General features: G+C 39.5%; 1 protein-coding gene across 1 annotated transcript in view; it reads left to right on the plus strand.

The window, feature by feature from the left end:
• Positions 1-5184: 5184 nt before the first annotated feature.
• LOC126091397 (GATOR complex protein MIOS) overlaps positions 5185-23659 on the plus strand; it is a 234303-nt gene continuing 215828 nt past the window's right edge. Inside the window, exon 1 of the mRNA XM_049907059.1 lies at positions 5185-5341. The gene's annotated coding sequence lies outside the window, so the exon portion shown is untranslated. The remainder of the gene's footprint in view (positions 5342-23659) is intronic.

A 23659-nucleotide genomic window follows, 5' to 3' on the forward strand; every position in this document is an offset into this window, starting at 1 on the left:
TGCGGAAAGTTGAGTAACACCTTCAACATGTAGGAATTACATCTTTGAGCACCAATTATTGCCACTTTTTGCAACATCACCATAAGGTTTGATATCCCTACTGAAAGATGAGCAGAAATTCTTTGTTAATGGGTGCATAATAAGATTCTTTTTTGGTATACCAGTGCTCAGTAATAACTGAAACATCTGGTTTATTAAAACATGCTATTATGTCCAAATCATTGTGCCCATTTCCTAGGCTCGTAAAGTTTTGGAGGATGATCTTGGTTTGCAGGTTGCATTGTATCCACATATTTATTTTTATTTATTTATTTATTTATTTTGTAACCATAAATATCCCCATTAAGCAAATCAGATGTGCTTGTCAAACTGGGAAGAGGAAACAAAAAGGCCACACATGTACAAAATAATAATAAAAGGAAAGATTCCAAAAGAGTTCCCGATAGCAAAATGTAAAACTTAATTGTTTTTGGATGTATTACTTCTTATATCCTTCATTCAAAAACTTAAGAAGGCTGTTAGTTTAGTGTCTTCAAGGCATAATGCTGTTTCATTGAGCATCGCAACAATCAAGTCTGAGATAGTAGTGTACTATGATACTACCTATGAAGAAATTGATGCACTGGCTGTGAAGTGCACAGTTTAGTCTACCCAGCAGGTGTTCCAGAAGATGGCCCTGCACTGTTCTATACCATAATGAATATAGCTATACATTAGTGATATATTCATCACTGACAGAAAATTGAATAATCACATTTTTGCTTCAAGTTTCTGAAATGGCAGTTGATGAGATCACATCTGAAGAGACAGCTATCAACCCACACTTTCAGCATGAGGTAGGACTAGCAATTACCAGAATTCTGAAATGTGGATCTTGTAAACCTAGAGTTGCTCTAGGAAAACAAGTAAGATGTGACACGTGTCCCAGATCAAAGATGAGAAAATAAAAGGTTGCTGTATTAGTTATAGCATACAAATATGCAGTGAATAACAAGTTTGAAATGACTGTTCGCCGGCTGGGGTGGCCGAGCGGTTCTAGGCGCTACAGTCTGGAACCACACGACCACTACGGTCGCAGGTTCGAATCCTGCCTTGGGCATGGATGTGTGTGATGTCCTTAGGTTAGTTAGGTTTACGTAGTTCTAAGTTCTAGGGGACTGATGACCTCAGAAGTTAAATCCCATAGTGCTCAGAGCCATTTGAACCAACCATTTTTTGACTGTGTTCAAAGCTATGTAGACTTGTTTAATTCCTGGTTTAAGTAATTCACATTATTTCATTGCTGTTTGCTGCTGTCATCCATTAATACCTCAATGTCAACAACTACTTTGTTACTTTAAAATCTTCAGCATGTTCACTGTGGCTGACACAAAGGTCAATAACAGCTACTAACACCATGCTTTTAAGTGTCATCCGCAGTGAATGTGCAAAACAAGAACATTTTTGCAATTTAATTGAAAGTCCTAATTCAGCTTCCTTTTTCAGGTATGTTTATTTTTAAATATTAAAACTGATGAGAGTTTCAATACTAGACCACTAATTTTGAAATCTGGATGACATCATCCCAGCACTGTAACAAAATGTGCACCATACACAGGTTCAATGCAATCTCTCCTCTCCATAAATTTGCACCTCAGATGTGTTGTATGTCATATAATACTACAGTTAATTTTCCATATATCTGAGCAAAACCAGTTCTTGTGTGTCCAAGTTTATCTCATCTAGACATTGCACCTTTCCCTTAACTTTAGTGTGCTTTATAATAAAATTTGTATGAAAATTTTTCCGTGTAAATTACCTATTCTACACCTACAGCTAAAGCTTGTGTAACCCAGTGTGCCATTCAGGTGGGTTTACTTGTGTGTCAATATAATTGTCAGGTTTGGTATGAAAGGTTTTCTTGAAATATATTCCCACATAAATTTTTTAGTATCTATTCTCAGTTGCAAAATATATTACGCACTGTCAGTGCCATTTCAATGCAAAAATTTTAAACCATGCTGGGGAATATACCAATGACACAGTTCCAGCACACCTCAGAAATTTGATTTTAGTTGCTTCAACCAATGAGAATTACAGACCAAGTCTTGCACTGCCCTATTTTGTGTATTAACCTGTTGGCTGGCATGAAGGTGCCGGTGGTCACAGCAGACTGCTCTGCTGGGGCCAGCAGTGATATGGAAACAACCAGGTATCAGCAATTTTACACTTTAATTTTACTGAGGAAAAATATTTACTTATATTTGATATTCCTTGCCATTTCCAGACTATTTTTGGGTCTGCAGTATTTTTATTTAAATGTCTTACAAAACCAAACGATTAAATGACTACAAAGTTATTCATGAATCCATTTTTAGATACATATTTAACTGTGTAAAGGATAATTCCTGAAACAGTAATTAGCATTCTAGCTGTTCTTTTTAGCCACGATTGTACAAATGCATATACTTCACATTCAAAGTTCCTAAATGCCTGCTAACACATTGACTACCATACTGCTCACAGCAGAGCAGGACACTTAATGCTGTATGCCTGATCTGGTGGTGAAACATCCATTACTAATCATGTCAGGGTCAAGAAATGCATAAGTTAATCTCTCAGGGAGTACTGTAATCCAAAAATGTAAAATTATAACTAAAAAGGCCATTTCCAATTTATGTCTACCAGGCAAATTATGCTTTCAGTCAGTGATTTCTTTTGCCTTAAATGACCAGTGAACACACATGCCTGAGGAAGGTAAATGTTCATACTTTGCCTCTGAGAAGGAGCAAAGTCATTAGAAACAGCTATGCCCTTAGTCCAATTTATGTTAAAATTATCACTTGGGTATTTTAATTAAATTTGGTCTACTATAAGCAACATGGTAAAGGAATCAAAAGAAACACACACACACTGGATTAATTTCTTTATTAACAACGCTCGGATTTCCACATCACCATAGAGGTACCAAGCTTGATGCATTACTCGTTTTTTTACATGGCGAGCTTCCCCAGTAGGCCTATAAACCATGAAACAGACAAAAAGCTACTTCTCGCTGTCTTCTCTTCTTTGGATTTTCACTTCAGAAACTGAAACATCCATTACAAAAACAGATTACATCACTCACAAATCTGGATTCAGTCACTGCAATTCATACCTATTTTACTGTAAAAAATACTGACTATGATGAACGATGTAATTTTGAACATTCAAAAGTTTTCAAATGTGCAGGTTACTGACGTTAGAATAGTTACTACACAATTTTTGATCACGAAAAAGTTACGATGATTGCAACTTAAATACCAAAGCCATTTGTTATGAGAATACGCCGTTACCACAAATAATCCACATAGATGCATTGAAAGAAACTTTACTGGGTAACATAATGCATCAGAATACTATAGGCACAAATAATGAAATTTCTGTAGATTTACCATACACTTTACTTTTCTTGAGCATTATAAGATTACTAACGGAAGTCAGTTCCATTATCTGGAATATAAACTATCCTTTCTCCTCTGCAAGCATCTGCTTTTGCAGCAAGTATTATCAATTTTTTCCGTGATTGAAAAGCTTTAACGCACACAAATCACAAAACCCTCCATTATACACCCACACGCACAAGGCATTAACATGTCACGTTCAAAGAATATCCGCGTTTCGAAAACTACCAGCGATATTGGCTAGCGTGAGAGACGACGTCATGTCATGATGTGACGTCATGATTCCACGGGGCCCGCGAGACGCTTCAAAGGCATTAGCATGTCATGTTCAAAGAATATCCGCGTTTCGAAAACTACCAACGATATTGGCTAGCGTGAGAGACGACGTCATGTCATGATGTGACGTCATGATTCCTCGGGGTCCGCGAGACGATTCTGTCAGCAGGCAGCATTGCTACACAAGTTCTGTCTCCCTGATGACGTCATGAGCCTTAACCAATCAGCAGACCCAATTCTTTGGCGTCCCCTAGCCGCAAGTAAGTATGAAGGCCAGAAGGCAACTCCTGTCTTGCCCCGGGGTCTAGCCATACCCCCTCGCTAGCTACAGTGCTCACTGCTCAGACAGTGTGGAGGGGAGATGGCTAGACCCCGAGTCAAGTCAGTACTCGCGGCCAGAAGTGGCAGCAAAGACAATTGTTAAACACAAGGCTCCCAACATGATAACTTATACACAAATCGAAATTTTGGCCTATGTTACACTGTACTCCATCTTTCCCTTCTATTAGTCGTATATAAAAGCAGACAGCAAATTTAAGTTCATTGGTAAGCTGGCAAACGTTTGACTGCAGAGATCATCTCCCGCAAATACTTGCTTGCAAAATTTCGACAACCAATGTGAAGAGAGAAAAATCCGAATATATTGCAGCCCCCTACATGCCAATCTAGTAGTGAACTTGAAGGCAAGATTAAACTTATAGCCTGTACAACGTTCACAGTATCATTTCGGCTGTCATTCTCGCATTCCATTTGTGAGTGGAACGGGAAATAACTCTTATTATTTGATACAATAAGAAGTGCCCTCTGGTACATATTTCACTGTAATTTTGTAGAGTATGGATGTTGAGTGAAATGCAGAGGGATGAAATCGTCAAGTCCCTCCTGTAAGTGGTTTAAGTCCATTGTGGGCTTCTTGTTGTACGTTTAAGAATATGGGGTTACAACGTTAATAGGTTTATTGTAAATGGTAAATTAGTAATAATGGGAGCTGCAGCTGAGAGCGTACTGTCGAATTTTTCTGTTGATTATGTAAGTATATCAATGCCGTTTACTTCGAGACTGGACACTATGTTACCGTTTTACGACGGGAACTGGCGAATTCACATTGTACACTACCGGTACACTTAATGTATCTCAATGACAAAATGAAGTAGCTTCCATGACTGCAACAGAATACAGTTCTACATCTTACAGTAAGTTACTGGAACACACTTCACTGGACCAATGCGGAGTTTAATTTCAGTTTATGGTGTTAACTCTCCGATTCGACTGTGCAACAGAGAACACTGAAAATTGAGCATATTTATAATTACTTTATGAATAATTACACTAGCATGCTTATGAAAGCAAAGGGGTGGAATAAGACGAACTTTATGTATTCACTTTATTTGTTAATTCTTACCATTAACATTACTTTACAAGTACAAAGATGACCACAGGAAAGCATTGCCTTCTGTTATGTTGGCGATCATGGTGGCTATGCACTTGTAAACAAAAATACGTAGTGACAGCGTGCGTGGGTGGGAAACAAAAATATTGTGAAACATTCAATGAAGTTCACGACGTCGGCATATCTGTGTGAAACACATGGCAACACTTCCGAAATTAAACAGAAGAATTTACCGAAATTTAAAAAAGTGAAGGTAAGCACTGAATAAATAACGAATAGTAAGTTTGTTGAAATTGTTTTTCATTATTAAATTATTGACAGTCATGATAAAACTGGCAGAGTTGACTGGTATTCGTGCACAAATGAACATTAATAATGCATATTTTTACAGGATTACATGTTCTGTCGTTGGCTTATGGTTGTAATGGTTTGCATTAAATAATCATTTCCCGGTTCTGGCTGTAACTGATAAAAGCGTAAAGTAACGTCATGAAATAATTTAGGAGACCGCGAACCCATATTACAAGATCTTATGAAGATAATATAGTTTTAATTTTAAATTAGAGAGATTTTAAGTGCAGTCATCTCTGAATGGTTGACCAAAAATGAAAATACCAACGCTGTTGATCATCTTAACCACCACAAGCACTGTTATACACATTGACAGAAGTGGTTTTGTACTGAAGGTAACGTTGAGCCTATCGATAGAACATTTCTAATTTGACACCAACCGCTCATTAAAATGAAATATACGTGAAGTACATTTCTAACAACATTTAGTTACTTTCGTGACACCACATTTGTTGGTTGCACCAGCTTTCAATTAGACTTTTATCTTCCTATCTAATCTAGGTCTTGGACCAGGATACAAACTTGACTGTCAACACGGCCTACATTTGAAAACCGTAATAAATAAGGAAACCATTTTTCTTTTTGCACTGTAGTGGATTATTTACAACAAACTACACAAGAAAATAAATAAACCGTGAAGCAGTCGTCAGAATGCCCGTCTCCTTAAACAAATGCCAACAAGATGATTGTGGGTGAGCACCACATATTATTCTTAAAGCACATTTTAGGCAATGAAGACTTTCTTTCTTAAGGATGACCTACACCAAACATTACTCCATATGATATTACTGAATGAGAATATGTCAGCTTACTGATTTGTATCTCCCCAAGCTTTTCAATGATTCTAAGTGCAAAGATGGCTGAACTTAGTTGTTTTAGGAGTTCCAAAATGGGCTTTTTCCAAATTAAGTTCTCATCAATAAGGACATCTAAGAATTTTGAAGTTTCCACCTAATTTGTTTTGTCCTCACCGCGTGTTACACTTATTGTTGGTGTAATATCCGTAGTTCTCCAACTAAATTGTTAACGTTCCCCAGATCTGATACAGGGAGATAGTATGTCCTTCCTGTTGGTGTCACTGGATCCACTCTTGTGATAATGTCACATTTTCTGATGACACAAGTGTCTGGTTTGGCAGGAAACACAAATGAAAGAGATGGTCCATGTTGATGCAAGAAGTTGACCTTTACTTCATCTGTTTCTTCACATGTTTGTAAGACATATACAACCCACCCAATGACTGCCATACACACTGGCAAAAAAATCCATGTATATTTGTTAACAGCATTTCATTCACCATAGCAATCACTGACTCTTCTCTACTCACTAAAGAAGCAGAATATGTCTTTGTCTTTACTATACCTTTGTTAACAGGTATTACACAATGAAGCTTATAGGTATCTGGAATCGTCCTTGTATTTTTGAAATGTTGTTTCAGCTTGGCCGTATATGGAAACTGATGTGTAATGGAAGACACATGAAGGAATATTTTCCTTGCACCACTCAAACAACTGTTGTGATGTCAGAATATGATTTTCATAAGATCGCTTGAGGCTGGCAAGTCTTGCTAATCTCTTACAGTCCCTGCTACCCCATCACAAGGTCCTTTACCATGCACTGTAGCAAAAAATGTCATTCTGCAGTAACATCAAAATCTTCTTGATGGTCGGACAGATTCATAAAATTCCTTCTGTTTTTGTATTGGGCAGCACATCCATCTGAAAAGTAATAAATGTGCTTTGGATTTGAAAACTGACATTTTAAGAAATTGATGAAATTTGTCTGGAAAGAAAAACACACACTGTATCTGCTGAAGGCAGTCACATATCATATGTATGATACATGTCGTATTTCATTAGTGCTTGAGTCTCTGTAGTAAGCTACAAATGGGTGAATTGTAGCCTGTGAATTATTCCACTGGAATCCTTGTACCTCATCCTGATTGGTGAAGGAGTAATTTTCTGCAAAGTCACAAAAAACAAGAAACTCATTTACTCTGAGACCACCTTTAGTGATTTTACAGAAATGTGACTGCTGCTGGGATATAAATGAGTGCAGTAGGAGCTGTTGTAACCTTGATGTAAACACCTCAATGAAATCATTTGTTGACTTTCTTATAGTCCTCTTGAACTATCCTGCCTGTAGTTAACCAACACTTATATGCAATTTCGTCAGTGCAATTCATACCAAACAGACCATACAGATAATCAATTAGGCTTGCCATGCCTGGACAATAGGGACATGAACTTAAGAAACATGCTGGTAGTGCAGGATTACATGTACCAAATGCTACACAGTGCTTGTATGATGGTAATGTGTATTCTTCACTCTTTGTTAGTACTTTAAGTTTACAGCCTTCAATCATTAACTTGAAATTATGGTGCAAGACACACACAAACAGCATGGGTTCCACTGGCATTCGCAAGAACACAGTGCTTTGGCCACAGCTCACAAAATTTGGAGAATCCAATATTTATATCTAGGTATTTATCTTTGAAATGTGCATACAGTTCCTTAAGGTTGTGCAACACTACCTGCTTTTGTTTATGTACTGTAATTCCATTTTATTTCACAGACACAAAGTCTTTTCTTCCTGACATCATACAGCTCATGTCATGATCACAGTAAAAAACACACACATACTGAACAGTTTTCTCACATAATGTCTTACCTGTCTTTGGATTTGGTGTCACTAATATACCATGTTCTGCTACTAACTGTTTTGCTCTCTGTACCATGTAACCTGAAGCAGAAAATTCTTTCATAGTTTTCCTTATACTCCAACTCTTTGAAAGTACAGTTAGAATTTGTGTTTTGTCGCACATGCGATCTGATTTGTGAAACTTATCTTTCAGCTTGGTGATAATTTCACTTTCTCCATTTTCTCTCTCCTTTTTTTCAGTTGTGCCACATAAGTATGCTACAAAACAGATGCTACTTTTCTTTTTCAGTTTTTGCTTTGGGTACTTTTCTCACTCTGAAGCCTCTTTTTCTTCACAGGAGATTCACCTAAATACTGAAGGCTACTATTTAAAGCATTGAGTATCAGATCTGATGCTACTTCATCTTCACTTAAATCTTCTCTGGAAGTACCTGGCACAACTGAGGCAACATCTGCAATGATTGTTGGGTTTTTTGATTTTATTTTCCTACATTTACTGCAAATTTTTTCCACCTAACAATACATTAGGATATTTGTTTATCATCCACTCCTAAACATTCCTTAAATTCTTCTGTACTTTTGCATGACCTTCTTCCCTAAATGGATTGCAACAACACAATTTTGATATGAAATCTGTTCTTTACTAAATATTACGACACATTTACACTGCACTTTGTTAAACAAGCCACAGCCATAAAACATATGAAAAAAATTCAACAGGCTAATGTTGATTGAACTTAATCATAGCTAACACTTGGTTTAAGAATCATGATAGAAGGTTGTATACATGGAAGAACCCTGGAGACACTAATAGGTATCAGATAGATTATATAATGGTAAGACATAGATTTAGGAACCAGGTTTTAAATTGTAAGACATCTCCAGGTGCAGATGTGGACTCTGACCACAATCTATTAGTTATGACCTGTAGATTAAAACTGAAGAAACTACAAAAAGTTGGGAATTTAAGGAGATGGGACCTGGATAAACTGAAAGAACCAGAGGTTGTACAGAGTTTCAGGGAGAGAATAAGGGAACAATTGACAGGAATGGGGGAAAGAAATACAGTAGAAGAAGAATGGGTAGCTTTGAGGGATGAAGTAGTGAAGGCAGCAGAGGATCAAGTAGGTAAAAAGACGAGGGCTAGTAGAAATCCTTGGGTAACAGAAGAAATATTGAATTTAATTGATGAAAGGAGAAAATATAAAAATGCAGTAAATGAAGCAGGCAAAAAGGAATACAAACGTCTCAAAAATGAGATCGACAGGAAGTGCAAAATGGCTAAGCAGGGATGGCTAGAGGACAAATGTAAGGATGTAGAGGCATATCTCACTAGGGGTAAGATAGATACTGCGTACAGGAAAATTAAAGAGACTTTTGGAGATAAGAGAACCACTTGTATGAACATCAAGAGCTCAGATGGAAACCCAGTTCTAAGCAAAGAAGGGAAAGCAGAAAGGTGGAAGGAGTATATAGAGGGTCTATACAAGGGCGATGCACTTGAGGACAATATTATGGAAATGGAAGAGGATGTAGATGAAGATGAAATGGGAGATACGATACTGCGTGAAGAGTTTGACAGAACACTGAAAGCCCTGAGTCGAAACAAGGCCCCCGGAGTAGACAACATTCCATTGGAACTACTGACGGCCTTGAGAGAGCCAGTCCTGACAAAACTCTACCATCTGGTGAGCAAGATGTATGAAACAGGCGAAATACCCTCAGACTTCAAGAAGAACATAATAATTCCAATCCCAAAGAAAGCAGGTGTTGACAGATGTGAAAATTACCGAACAATCAGTTTAATAAGCCACAGCTGCAAAATACTAACACGAATTCTTTACAGACGAATGGAAAAACTAGTAGAAGCCGACCTCGGGGAAGATCAGTTTGGATTCCGTAGAAGTACTGGAACACGTGAGGCAATACTGACCTTACGACTTATCTTAGAAGAAAGATTAAGGAAAGGCATTTGTAGACTTAGAGAAAGCTTTTGACAATGTTGACTGGAATACTCTCTTTCAAATTCTAAAGGTGGCAGGGGTAAAATACAGGGAGCGAAAGGCTATTTACAATTTGTACAGAAACCAGATGGCAGTTATAAGAGTCGAGGGACATGAAAGGGAAGCAGTGGTTGGGAAGGGAGTAAGACAGGGTTGTAGCCTCTCCCTGATGTTATTCAATCTGTATATTGAGCAAGCAGTAAAGGAAACAAAAGAAAAATTCGGGGTAGGTATTAAAATCCATGGAGAAGAAATAAAAACTTTGAGGTTCGCCGATGACATTGTAATTCTGTCAGAGACAGCAAAGGACTTGAAAGAGCAGTTGAACGGAATGGACAGTGTCTTGAAGGGAGGATATAAGATGAACATCAACAAAAACAAAACGAGAATAATGGAATGTAGTCGAATTAAGTCGGGTGATGTTGAGGGAATTAGATTAGGAAATGAGACACTTAAAGTAGTAAAGGAGTTTTGCTATTTGGGGAGCAAAATAACTGATGATGGTCGAAGTAGAGAGGATATAAAATGTAGACTGGCAGTGGCAAGGAAAGCGTTTCTGAAGAAGAGAAATTTGTTAAGATTGAGTATAGATTTAAGTGTCAGGAAGTCATTTCTGAAAGTATTTGTATGGAGTGTAGCCATGTATGGAAGTGAAACAGGGACGGTAAATAGTTTGGACAAGAAGAGAATAGAAGCTTTCGAAATGTGGTGCTACAGAAGAATGCTGAAGATTAGATGGGTAGATCACATAACTAATGAGGAAGTATTGAATAGGATTGGGGAGAAGAGAAGTTTGTGGCGCAACTTGACCAGAAGAAGGGATCGGTTGGTAGGACATTTTCTGAGGCATCAGGGGATCACCAATTTAGTTTTGGAGGGCAGTGTGGAGGGTAAAAATCGTAGGGGGAGACCCAGAGATGAATACACTAAGCAGATTCAGAAGGATGTAGGTTGCAGCAGGTACTGGGAGATGAAGAAGCTTGCACAGGATAGAGTAGCATGGAGAGCTGCATCAAACCAATCTCAGGACTGAAGACCACAACAACAACAACAACAACAACAACAACAATGTTGATTGGTTGAAATAAAAGTCCCCCTCATTGGCTCTTCACAGCTAGAAATATTAAAGAACTGGTGTGAATAAAAGTAACTGCTATTGGCTGTTGTTATGGAAAAAACTGGACACCTAGCTGCTTACTGCATGTTGATGGTGTACTTAAGTTGACAAAATAATTTTTTTGTGCATGATGCCTTTGGTATGCCATCTTGATATTTACCATATTTATAGTAACATACTGAAGCAACAAATTATATTTTTTTGAAAAAAATTGAATGTGGGGTGTTTTGAAATAATCAAGGTCAAAGATCAAGGTCAGTGACCTTTAGTATGAATATTCTCAGAAACCTGCCATGTGGCATATCAATGTAAAGGTCTATTTGTTAGCTTTCCAATGGTACCATTTTCATTGCTGTAACTGAATTAGAACCAGAATGTTGTGACATACGCATGTAAATTTAGTGCAAATTCGAAACTTTCCAGACCTGTAAGTTTCTTCACAGTTGTAATACACATCTACAAATTGGTATTTTTCCATGTCTTATCTGGTTCATTGAATGCACTAAATTTGAAAGAAATCCAATTGGGTCAGCTTGAGAGGTGTGTTGAATTGATATGGAATGGCCCATATATGAAGAACAATGGTGGAGGTAAGATTGAGCCTTGGGGAACCCCATATGTGCTTTGTCTCCAGTCGGAGTTGTGTCCTCAAACTGTGCTGATTGAATTACTAAATACAACTTATGCATTCTTATGGTTAAATATAACATTATCTGTTGATTGGCCACACCATTAGTCTTATAAAACTTCAATTTATCTAGCAGAACACTGTGATTCACAGAGTCAGGTGCCTTCGATAGGTTACAGAAAATACCAACCGCTGCTTTTTTATTCTTAAATGCTCATAAAATCTGGTGAGTGAACATGTAAGTAAATAAAACAAATTATGTGCAGTTTGGGAACATAAGCCAAAATTAATGTTTATATTTTGTCTCGTACACTGCCAGATGAGATAGAAAAGATAGAAGATAAATACAGCTTCAAGGCAATGAATGTTTTTTCCAGTGTGTTTACACATGTAACAAAGAACATTTGTCTGACTAAAATGTTTACAGAATCATTGCTGTGCGTGTTTAATTTGTTGCTTATGTATCAGGGTCTATGAATTTATGAGAACAAAAGCATTTACATACAATGCTGGCCTTTAAAGTTGCAACACCTTGAAGACACCATACAACAGATGTCATATTGACATGAAGTCTCTACATGCTCGGATATGCAGATGCTTGACATTTCAGTACAATCATACAAAGAAGGTAGAGGTAAAGTCATTTACATTCTACATCTATACTCTGCAAAGCACCACGAAGTGCATGGCAGAGGTTTCATCCCATTGTACCAATTATTAGGTTTTCTTCCATTCCATTCACATATGGAATGTGGGAAGAATGATTGTTTGAATGCCTCTCTGCATACTGTAGTTATTCTAATCTTATCCTCCCAATCCGTATGGGAATGATACAAAGGGGTTTGTCATACATTCCTAGAGTCATCATTTAAAGCCAGTTCTTGAAACTTTGTTAGTAGACTTTATCGGCATAGGTCACATCTATCTACAAGTCAGGCCAGCTCAGTTTCTTCAGTGTCTCTGTGATGCTTTCCCAAGAATCAAACAAACCTGTGACCATTTGTGCTGCCCTTCTCTGTATACGTTCAATATCCCTTGTTAACCCTATTTGGTATGGGGCCCACACGCTTGAGCAGTGTTCTGGAAGCAGTTGCATGAGCGATTTGTAAGCAATCTTCTTTGTAGACTGATTGCACTTCACCAGTATCCTACCAATAAACCAAAGTCTGGCATCTGTTCTACCCATGACAGAGCCTATGTGATCATTCTATTTCATATCCCTACAAAGTATTACACCCAGGTATTTGTATGGGTTGGTTGATTCCAACAGTGGCTCATAGATATTATAATCATAGGATTCTATATTTTTTGTTTTGTGAAGAGCACAATTTTATGTTGTTGAACATTTAAAGTAAACTATAAATCTTTGCACCACTTTGAAATCTTTTGAAGATCTGACTCAATATTTATGCAGATTACTTCAGACAGTACTTTATTATAGATGAAGGCTTCCCGTACGGACGGAAGTGTCCCCGATGATAACGGGTCGAGATGACAGGAGACGTGAGGGTCGAATCTGCTGGATCCCTGTGCACCAATCTGCCTGTTGCGGCAAGTCCGGTTGTTATAACAGGAGACATGGGCGATGTGTCCGCGTCTATAGGAGAAGGAGGCAAGTAGAGTTGCTCCGACAGATGATGGTCATCTGGTTCGTGCATGGGCACGTCTCCTGTTGACGCCAGTTCTTGTGCTGGCACCGATATGCTGGTGAGAGGACTGTGTTGTGAGTAATGAGAGATTCCAGGATCCCGAGCATCAGGTAGAGCCGAAGGTGGTGTAGCGGCATCTGGAACAGCTGTTGCCAGCACATGAGGCCGAAGCTGGTTCGAATGACACACTGCAACACCCGTGTCCGTTTGGATTTCATACAGGCGTCAGCCATGGTGTCGTAAAATGCGGCCAGGACTCCATTTTGGCCACCTGCCGTATCCCTGTGCCCATACAAGGTCGCCGGTGGTGAACTGGCCAAGCGAAGGCACCTGCGGCCGTGAGGTGGAAGGCTGCAGAAGAAGAAGTAGCGTGCGGGGCTGTCGGCCATGTAAGAGCTCAGCCGAACTGTGGTCGCCCATGGGGGTGAAACGGTAAGAAGCGAGAAATTGGAGAAGCGCATCATCAGCAGCAGAAGAAGTCAGGAGTTTCCTCATCGGAGCCTTAAATGTGTGGACCAGTCGTTCAGCCTCACTGTTTGACTGTGGATGGAACGGAGGGGCTGTGACATGCATTACGCCGTGACGGGCACAAAAATCCGCAAAATTGGAAGAGGCAAATTGTGGACCATTATCAGTAACAAGAGTAGAGGGAAGGCCTTCCAAAGAGAAAATGCGAGCTAGAGCGTTGGTGGTTGCGGCGGTGGTAGGCGACGTGCAACGGATAATGAAAGGAAAGTTAGAGTAGGTGTCAATAACGAGAAGCCAATAAGTACCTAAAAATGGTCCCACGAAGTCAGCATGAATACGCTCCCAGGGCTTCTCAGGTGAAGGCCATGGTGACAAAGATGACTTTGGGGTGGCGGCCTGTGACGCACAAGGGTCGCAGGCAGCGACCATGTGTGCGATTTCAGAGTCGATGCCGGGGCAGTACACATGACAGCACACCAGAGATTTTGTGCGAGAGACACCCCAGTTCCCTTGGTGAAGGAAGCACGCAACGACGCAGGTACCACAACACGTGGCGAAGCTTTTTTGGTGGAAAGGAGGATAACACCATCCCTAGCGGTGAGGCGGTAATGCTAAGCATAGTAATTCCGCAACGGATCAGAAGTCTTAGCGGATGGACGATCTGGCCAACCCTTCTGAATACAGCGTAAAACCCGGCAGAGGGTAGGGTCAGAACCCGTAGCAGCCGCCAGCCAGTCCCCGGTGATGGGGAACACGTCCACAACCCGCTGCTCGGCAACATCCAGGTGTAAACACAAAAGTTCGTCCCTATCGAATGCCAGATCAGGACCCATGGGAAGGCGAGACAGTGCATCAGCATTCGCATGTTGAGCCGTCGGCCAGAAATGAATCTCATAAGTGAAACGAGACAAGTAAAGAGCCCAACGCTGGAGGCGGTGTGCAGCCTTGTCGGGAAGTGACGTTGATGGATGAAACAAGGAAACAAGTGGTTTGTGATCCATAACAAGATGAAATTTGGATCCATAGAGAACACCAAACTTGTGAAGAGCATAAATAATGGCCAAAGCTCCTTTTTCAATTTGAGAATACTTTTGTTGGGCATCCGTCAGCATTTTGGAGGCATAAGCAATGGGTTGTTCAGAACCGTCAGAAAAACGGTGCGCAAGGACTGCACCAACCCCATATTTAGAGGTGTCTGTGGCAAGAACAAGATGTTGGACAGGTCGATAAGTAGCCAGGCACAGGGCCTGTTTCAGCATAGTCTTCAGTTTCTGGAAAGCCGCATCGCATGGCGCGGACCAGTGAAAAGGCACGTTTTTATGCAACAGGCGATGCAACGGCTGAGCCACCGAAGCAGCAGACGCTAAAAACCTGTGATAGTATGCTATTTTCCCCAAGAAGGCCTGCAGTTCCTTAACAGATGTAGGGCGAGGAAGGGCATCGATTGCAGCGACAATTTTCTGAAGTGGACAAATACCATCCCGAGAGGGTTGAAACCCCAAGTACATGATAGATGCCTGAAAAAATTTTGATTTCTGAAGATTACACTTAAGACCAGCAGTCTGTAAGACATGAAAAAGTGTGTGAAGATACTGAAGATTTTCTTCAGTGGTGGAGCCAGTGACAACATTGTTGTCCTGGTAATTTATACACCCAGGGACAGTGAGCAATAATTGTTCCAAGAATCGCTGAAAGAGAGCAGGGGTGCTGCCAACCCCGAATGGCAATCGTTGGTATTGATAGAGGCCGAAAGGCGCATTAAGGACCAGAAACTGCCGGGAAGCAGTGTTGAGAGGAAGTTGATGATAAGCTTCTGACAGGTCAATTTTAGAAAAATACTGGCCTCCAGCAAGTTTAGTGAACAATTCTTCAGGTCGAGGCATAGGGTAAGTGTCGATAAGGCATTGAGCATTTACATTGGCTTTGAAATCATCACAGAGATGAATATCACCATTTGGCTTAGCAACGACAACGACAGGAGGGGACCACTCACTGGAAGTGACAGGAAGCAAGACCCCTGAAGCAATGAGACGAACCAGCTCCCGTTTGACCTGATCACGAAGAGCCACAGGAATGGGCCGAGCCCGAAAAAACTTAGGCGGAGCGGAGGATTTGAGAGTGATATGAGCTTCAAAGTCGTTTGCACAGCCTAACCCAGGAGAAAAAAGGGACGAAAATGTCGTCGACAAGGAATCCAATTGAGCATAAGGAATAGCATCAGAGACGATATTGACAGAGTCATCTATGGAGAACCCAAAAACGCGAAAGGCATCGAAACCAAAAAGATTCTCCGCCTTACTATGGTCGACCACAAATATGGGAACAGTGCGAATGACAGATTTGTAAGATACCTCAGCATCAAATTGTCCCAAGAGAGAAATCTTCTGTTTATTGTAAGTCCGTAATTGCCTAGTGACAGGTGACAGGATTGGAGAACCCAACTGAAGATACGGCTGAGAATTGATGAGCATAAGGCATAAGGCATTGAGCAGAACCAGTATCCATCTGCATGCGAACATGTTGACCAAGTATTTGGACAGTGAGGAATAACTTCCCTGAAAGGGAAGAAGTACAATTGACAGACAACACAGAATGAGAATCAGTGCCATGTTCATAAACATCATGTATGCGGTTGGATTTGCAAATGGATGACACATGACCCTTTTTTTGCATTTGTGACACATGGCCCAACGTTGTGGACAATCCTCTCGTGAATGTTTCGTAAAACACCGTGGACGTGAAGGAAGTTGCCGTGCGTTTTGCTGCAGTTAGTCTATGTGATTGCCGTAAGCTTAGTGACAACAGGGCATCCTAATTTAAGTTATACAATATAGTAGCACTGAAGGTGGTCACTCAGTGACAGAAAATCGATTTTGCGATAGTAAAAAATATACGACCAATGCTGTCTCTTTTCTCAAGTATACCTGTTATCTGGTCGTAGTGCACAAGACAACATGGAGTCGCCAATCTTAGAGGTTTGTTTACGGGTAGGCCGAGGCTGTGCTTGGGAGTGTACTGCGGCCACGTCGGCCGGCGGGGACACGCCACACGCCTCGTCAACAGCGCACAGAGGTTGTATTTCCCCCATGTCACCCTATGCCTCTATTTGCGCTCCAGCGGTACGAGAAATTTCGAAAGACTCAGCGATGGATAGGACTTCATGTAGAGTCGGATTTGCCAACTGAAGGGCACGTTGCCTAACTTCGTTGTTGGGTGCCGACCGGATACCAGCATCCCGTACCATGGAATCGGCGTAGGATTCTTTGTGAACTTGTGTAACAAATTGACACTTTCTACTGAGGCCATGAAGTTCAGCAGCCCAAGTGCGATAGGATTGATTTGGTTGTTTCTGACAATGATAAAAGGCAACACGAGAGGCTACCACATGCATATGCTTTTGAAAATAGATGGAGAGAGGCTACCACATGCGTATGCTTTTGAAAATAGACAGACAGAAGTGAGCACATTTCAGCAAAGGACAAAGACGTAGGATCTTTCAAAGGAGCCAATTGCGACAACAACTGATACATGTGAGGTGAAATCCATTAAAGGAACAGAGACTTACATGTTTGGTCGTCCGCGACATGAAATGCCACGAAGTGCTGTCAAAGACGTTTTTCGTAATCAGACCAGTCTTCCGCCATCTTGTCGTAAGGAGGAAAAGGAGGTAGAGACAACGACGACAGACACCCCGCATTTGATGCCACGACGAAATCACGAATCGCATTTGTGAGAAGCGTTTGCTGTTCTATGAGACCTTGCAATAGTTGCTCTAAAGTAGCCATGGAAACACGTGGGTCAATGATGAAAAAGAAAAATTCACTACCTCGTCACCAATTGTTTTAACTTCAAGTTGAACAAATATATTTCGAGGACGATGCAATACATGAAAGTCACAGATCAAGTAAACAGAGTAAGACGTGTGTCACTTTAACAGTCAAATCATCACTGAGTCCGAGTCTAGCGGCCAATGGCTGGCTAGCCGCTTAGGTGGCGCTGCTGCTGCATGGCTGGCAGACAGCGCTGCATGTAGGGGATGTGCGTAACTCCGCAGCGGCACTTTGAAAGATCGGCGAGTCACAACAGTATTCTTCTATTTCCTTATTATCCTCAGCCTATAAGTTTGTGCATCAGTAATTTTGGGCCAAATATTTTCGCAATAATCTTTTTTTCTGTCTTTTGAATTTATTCAGTATCCCTCTTTCTATTTAAAATTAAAGTTTCTGCTGCATAAAGGTATCCATGTTTGAGTACAGTGCTGTAATGCCTAAGTTTACTGAATTTAGAAAGTGATTTTTTATAATACATATTAGTTGTGTTAATCTGAATGCAGTTGCCATTTTTTGACAGAGATCTTCTTTTGCAGCTTTTTTCAGACAGTTTTGTTATATGACTTCCCCCAAGTATTTAAACTGAGAAACCCTTTTTATTTTACCATATTTTGTGTTCGAAAACTTTGGTGCTTGTTGGTTGCATGTCATATATTCGTTTTTTTTTAATGATATTTGTAGTCCTACTTTTTGCCCAACTTCTTTAAGAATTTCAATTTGTTTTTGAGCTGTGGTCATATCTTTAGTTAAAATTGCTAGATCATCTTTAAAGGCAAGGCAATCTACTCTAATATTATTTTTACCCAACTTGGTTGATTGATCTATATTTTGACTTTACTTTTGCCCTCGCCATTCTGTAATCAAGTTAAACAGTAATGTCTAGCACTAATCGTTATATCATGAATTTATCTTTAGAGCTATTGTCAGTTAATGTTTCCTGAGTCAGTTGTAACCAGAAATCCTTTGGTGCCTAAGGATTAGTTTTAAATTATGAATTTGTTCCGGACATAATCTGTTTGGTGTAAGGCCTGCTTGGTATTCCCCAATTTTAGGTTCTAACTGTTCTTGGGCTTGATCAAGTAAACATTCCGAGAGAAATTTGTGTGTGACTGGGAGAAGAGAGATTCCTTGGTAATTATTAACATCAGTTCTGTCCCCTTTTTTATGCAGTAGATGAGATAGGCAGTTTTCCAGTACTTGGGTATTTTCTCAATTTGCCAGATACGTCCTATTAGTTGAGTGATCTCTTTTATAGTGTTAGGGCCAGCTGATAGTAGTAGTTCTGCAATTATACCATCTTCTTCAGATGCTTTATTGTTTTCAAGTCTCTTAATTTCTTTAATTATTTTGATTTCATCAGATTCTTCAGTGTTAAGGTTGGTGTTATTAGTTTGCTGTGGTAGGAATTTATTTGCTGGTTCTGGGCAGTTTAATAGTTTTTCAAAATAATTAGCAAGTACCTTACAATTTTCCTAGTTGTTGAGAGCCAAACTGCCATTTTTGTTTGTGAAGCAAAGACTTTGAGGTTGGTAACCAGTTAGTTTTGTTTTGAATGTTTAGTTTCTTGTATTGTTCTTTTGGAAGTCTTTTTTGATTTCTAAATGTTGGGCATTTTCGTAGTTTCTTTTAGTTTATTGGGTTAATTTAGAGGTTTCTATTCTTACAGTTAGAAAGGTGTTTTACTTATTTTCAATTTTTTTACTATTTCAATTTTTTAATGCCTCTTGCCTAGACTTAAATGCTGTTTCACAGTCCGCATCCCACCGTGAGTGTTTTTGTTTGTTACGAAGCGGAATTAAATTTTTTGCTGTTTTGATGAACTTTTCTTTTAGGCTTTGCCATTTGTTGGATTGCTTTTTGTCAAGTTTGTTGTTAGAGTTGGGGTTATTTTAGCAGTGTCAAATTTTGGGATAACATTTTTTTTTTTTATTTTCAAGAGTTTTTGAGGTTGAAGCTTTACTTTTATTCACATTAAATGATGATCAGAATCAGTATTATCCCCTTTTCTAACTTGAACATTTAAAATTTCTGTATAGTTAGTGTATGAAATTGCTACATTATCAATTTGAAATGCCCCAGGCTTCTTTTTGACATGTTGACATGATTGTAAGATTAAAATTTTTGCACATTTCAACAAGTCTTTTTCCATTTTTATTTTCCATTTATGCGCAGGAAATCCACCCACCATTTTCTTATATTTTTCCTCTTTACCTAATTGAGCATTAAAATCGCCCATTAAAATTTTAAAATGGTTTGGGGGAATTTTTGAGATGATGCTTTCTAACTTTTCCCAAGCTTCCCCAACTTCTTCAGGTTTTTTACGGTTATCCTCATTGGCTGACATATGGGCATTAATTAAAGTGTATGCTTTGTTTGCACATTTTAGTCTATTAATTTGGGTTTTACCTCTGTTATTGAATTTAAAATATTTTTGGAGACTGCAAGAGCAACTCCCAGATGTGGTGTATTAGTATTCCTTTATCAGTTTTACTTTTAAAAAGTTGATAATTAACAAAATCAATTGTGTTATTGTCTTGTCATTTGTGTTTTGTGAAGTGCCAAAATTTGAATCTTCTGTTCTTTTAATGCGTCTCCCAATTTATGAAGCTTACTTGCTTGCAAAAGTGTTTGTATGTTAAGTGTTGCAAAAATTGTATTTGTTTTGGTTTTAAGTCAGCCAGAGGACTCCAACTTCCTCTGTTGAAATCATAGTGCATTTTAACCTGGCTGCCCCAGAACCCGTAGGACCAGTTATGCCAATAATGCTGGTGGTGGGTTGACTCCATAGGGTAATATTGTGATTATAAAAATGCTCCATGAAGATTGTGCCTGGAATCAGGTGGGGTTGAGTAGACTCATTGGGTGAACCAAGAGTGTTAAGACTGGAAGGGTTAGTTCCAGAATATAAATTTCAGCCGCACCACTGGTGAACAGACACTGACCACTTTCCTGCTTGCTACAAGACAGAAGTAAAATGAATTTGGTTCAGGACTGTTTATTCTGTATTCGCAGCTGCCCACCATATCTGATGGAATGTTCACTATCCGCCACCTGTGACCTGTCCAGTACCCTAGACAAGGTTGGCTTCTTAGACTTTTGGTTACAAAGACTTTAAGCCTAGTCATTAATATGTAACATGAACAGCAAGGATCCCAATGCACTTCCCTGGGGCACACCTGAAGTTATTTCTACATCTGACGATGACTCTGCATCCAAGATAATGTGCTGTGTCCTACCTACCAGAGAGTCTTCAATCCAGTCACAAATTTCACTTGATAATCCATATGCTCATACTTTTGAGAGTAAGTGTATATGTGGTACTGAGTCAAATGATTTTTAGAAACCAAGAAATGGTGCATCCACCTGACTGCCGTGATCTTAGTATGTCATGTGAGATAAGTGCAAATTGGGTTTTACGTGATTGTTGTTTGCGGAACCCATCCTGGATGGCATGGAGGAGGTAATTCTGTTTGAGATACCTCATTATGTTTGAGTTTAGAATATTTTCTAAGATTCTGCAACAAATCAATGTCAGTGATATTGGACGATAGTTTTGTGGATCACTCCTACTACCCTTCTTGTAGGTGGGCGTGACTAGTGATTTTTTGTTCAAGGGATCTATGATAGATTATAGTTAGAAGAGGGGCTATCTCAGCTGCAAATTCTGCACAGAATCTGGTAGGGATTCCCTTGGGTCCCGAGGCTTTGTTCAATTTTAACAATTTTAGGTCTTTCTCAACACCACTGACACTAATATTTATTTGCTCATCTCTTCAGTAGTATGAGCATCAAATTTAGGCAATTCACCTGGGTTTTCCCTTGTAAAAGAACATTTGAAAATGGAGCTAAGCATTTGAGCTTTTGCCTTGCTACCCTCAGTTTCAGTTCCTGTCTTATTCACTAAGGACTGGGACTAACTTTGTCACCAACAGCCTTTACATGTGACCAGAATTTCTTTCGGTTTTGTGAAAGATCATTTGAATGTGTTCTGCTATGATAGTCACTGGAGGCTTCACACGTTACTCTCTCGACAGCCAAACACATTTCATTCAGCATCTCTGTCTGTAGCCCTACGCTTTGTCTTACATCTATCTACATCTACATCTACATCGATACTCTGCAAATCATATTTAAGTGCCTGGCAGAGGGTTCATTGAACCACCTTCACAATTCTCTATTATTCCAATCTTGTATAGCGCGCGGAAAGAATGAACACCTATATCTTTCCGTATGAGTTCTGATTTTCCTTATTTTATTGTGGTGATCGTTCTGCCCTATGTAGGTCGGTGTCAACAAAATATTTTTGCATTCGTAGGAGAAAGTTGGTGATTGGAATTTCATCAGAAGATTCCGTCACAATGAAAAACACCTTTCTTTTAATGATTTCCAGCCCAAATCCAGTATCATTTCTGTGACACTCTCCCATATTTCGTGATAATACAAAACGTGCTGCCTTTCTTTGAACTTTTTTGATGTACTCCTTCAGTCCTACCTGGTAAGGATTCCACATCGCGCAGCAGTATTCTAAAAGAGGATGGACAAGCGTAGTGTAGGCAGTCTCCTTAGTAGGTCTGTTACATTTTCTAAGTGTCCTGCCAATAAAACTCAGCCGTTGATTAGCCTTCCCCGCAACATTTTCTATGTGTTCTTTCCAATTTAAGTTGTTCGCAATTGTAATACCTAGATATTTAGCCGAATTTACGGCTTTTAGATTAGACTGATTTATCGTGTAACTGAACTTTAACGAGTTCCTTTTAGTACTCATGTGGATGGCACCACACTTTTCATTATTTAGGGTCAACTGCCACTTTTCGCACCATTCAGATATTTTTTCTAAATCGTTTTGCAGTTTGTTTTGGTTTTCTGATGACTTTATTAGTCGATAAACGACAGCGTCATCAGCAACCAACCGAAGACGGCTGCTAAGATTGCCTCCAAATCGTTTATATAGATAAGGAACAGCAAAGGGCCTATAACACTACCTTGGAGAATGCCTGAAATCACTTCTGTTTTACTCGATGACTTTCCGTCAAGTACTACGAACTGTGACCTCTCTGATAGGAAATCGCAAACCCAGTCACATAACTGAGATGATATTCCATAAGCACGCAATTTTACTATGAACCGCTTGTGTGGTACAGTGTCAAAAGCCTTCTGGAAATCCAGGAATACGGAATCTATCTGAAATCCCTTGTCAATAGCACTCAGCACTTCATGTGAATAAAGAGCTACTTGTGTTTCACAGGAATGATGTTTCATAAACCCATGTTGACTGTGTGTCAATAGACCATTCCCTTCAAGGTAATTCATAATGTTTGAACACAGTGTGTGTTCTAAAATCCTGCTGCATATTGATGTTAACGATATGGGCCTATAATTTGAATATTGGTGTGACCTGTGCAACTTTCCAGTCTTTGGGTACGGATCTTTCATCGAGTGAACGGTTGTATATGATTGTTAAGTAGGGAGCTAATGCATCAGCATACTCTGAAAGAAACCTAATTGGTATACAGTCTGGACCAGGAAACTTGCTTTTATTAAGTGATTTGAGTTGCTTCACAACTCCGAGGATATTTACTTCTACGTTACTCATCTTGGCAGCTGTTCTCGGTTTGAATTCTGGAATATTTACTTCGTCTTCTTTTGTTAAGGCATTTCGGAAGGCTGTGTTTAGTAAATCTGCTTTGGCAGCACTTTCTTCGATAGTATCTCCATTGTTATTGCACAGAGAAGGCATTGATTGTTTCTTGCCACTAGCATACTTCACATACGACTAGAATCTCTTTCGATTTGCTGCCAGGTTTCGAGACAAATTTTTGTTGTGGAAACTGTTATAGGCGTCTCGCATTGAACTCCGCACTAA

Source organism: Schistocerca cancellata, chromosome 1 (genome assembly GCF_023864275.1).
Source record: "Schistocerca cancellata isolate TAMUIC-IGC-003103 chromosome 1, iqSchCanc2.1, whole genome shotgun sequence".
Classification (NCBI taxonomy): Eukaryota; Metazoa; Arthropoda; class Insecta; order Orthoptera; family Acrididae; genus Schistocerca; species Schistocerca cancellata.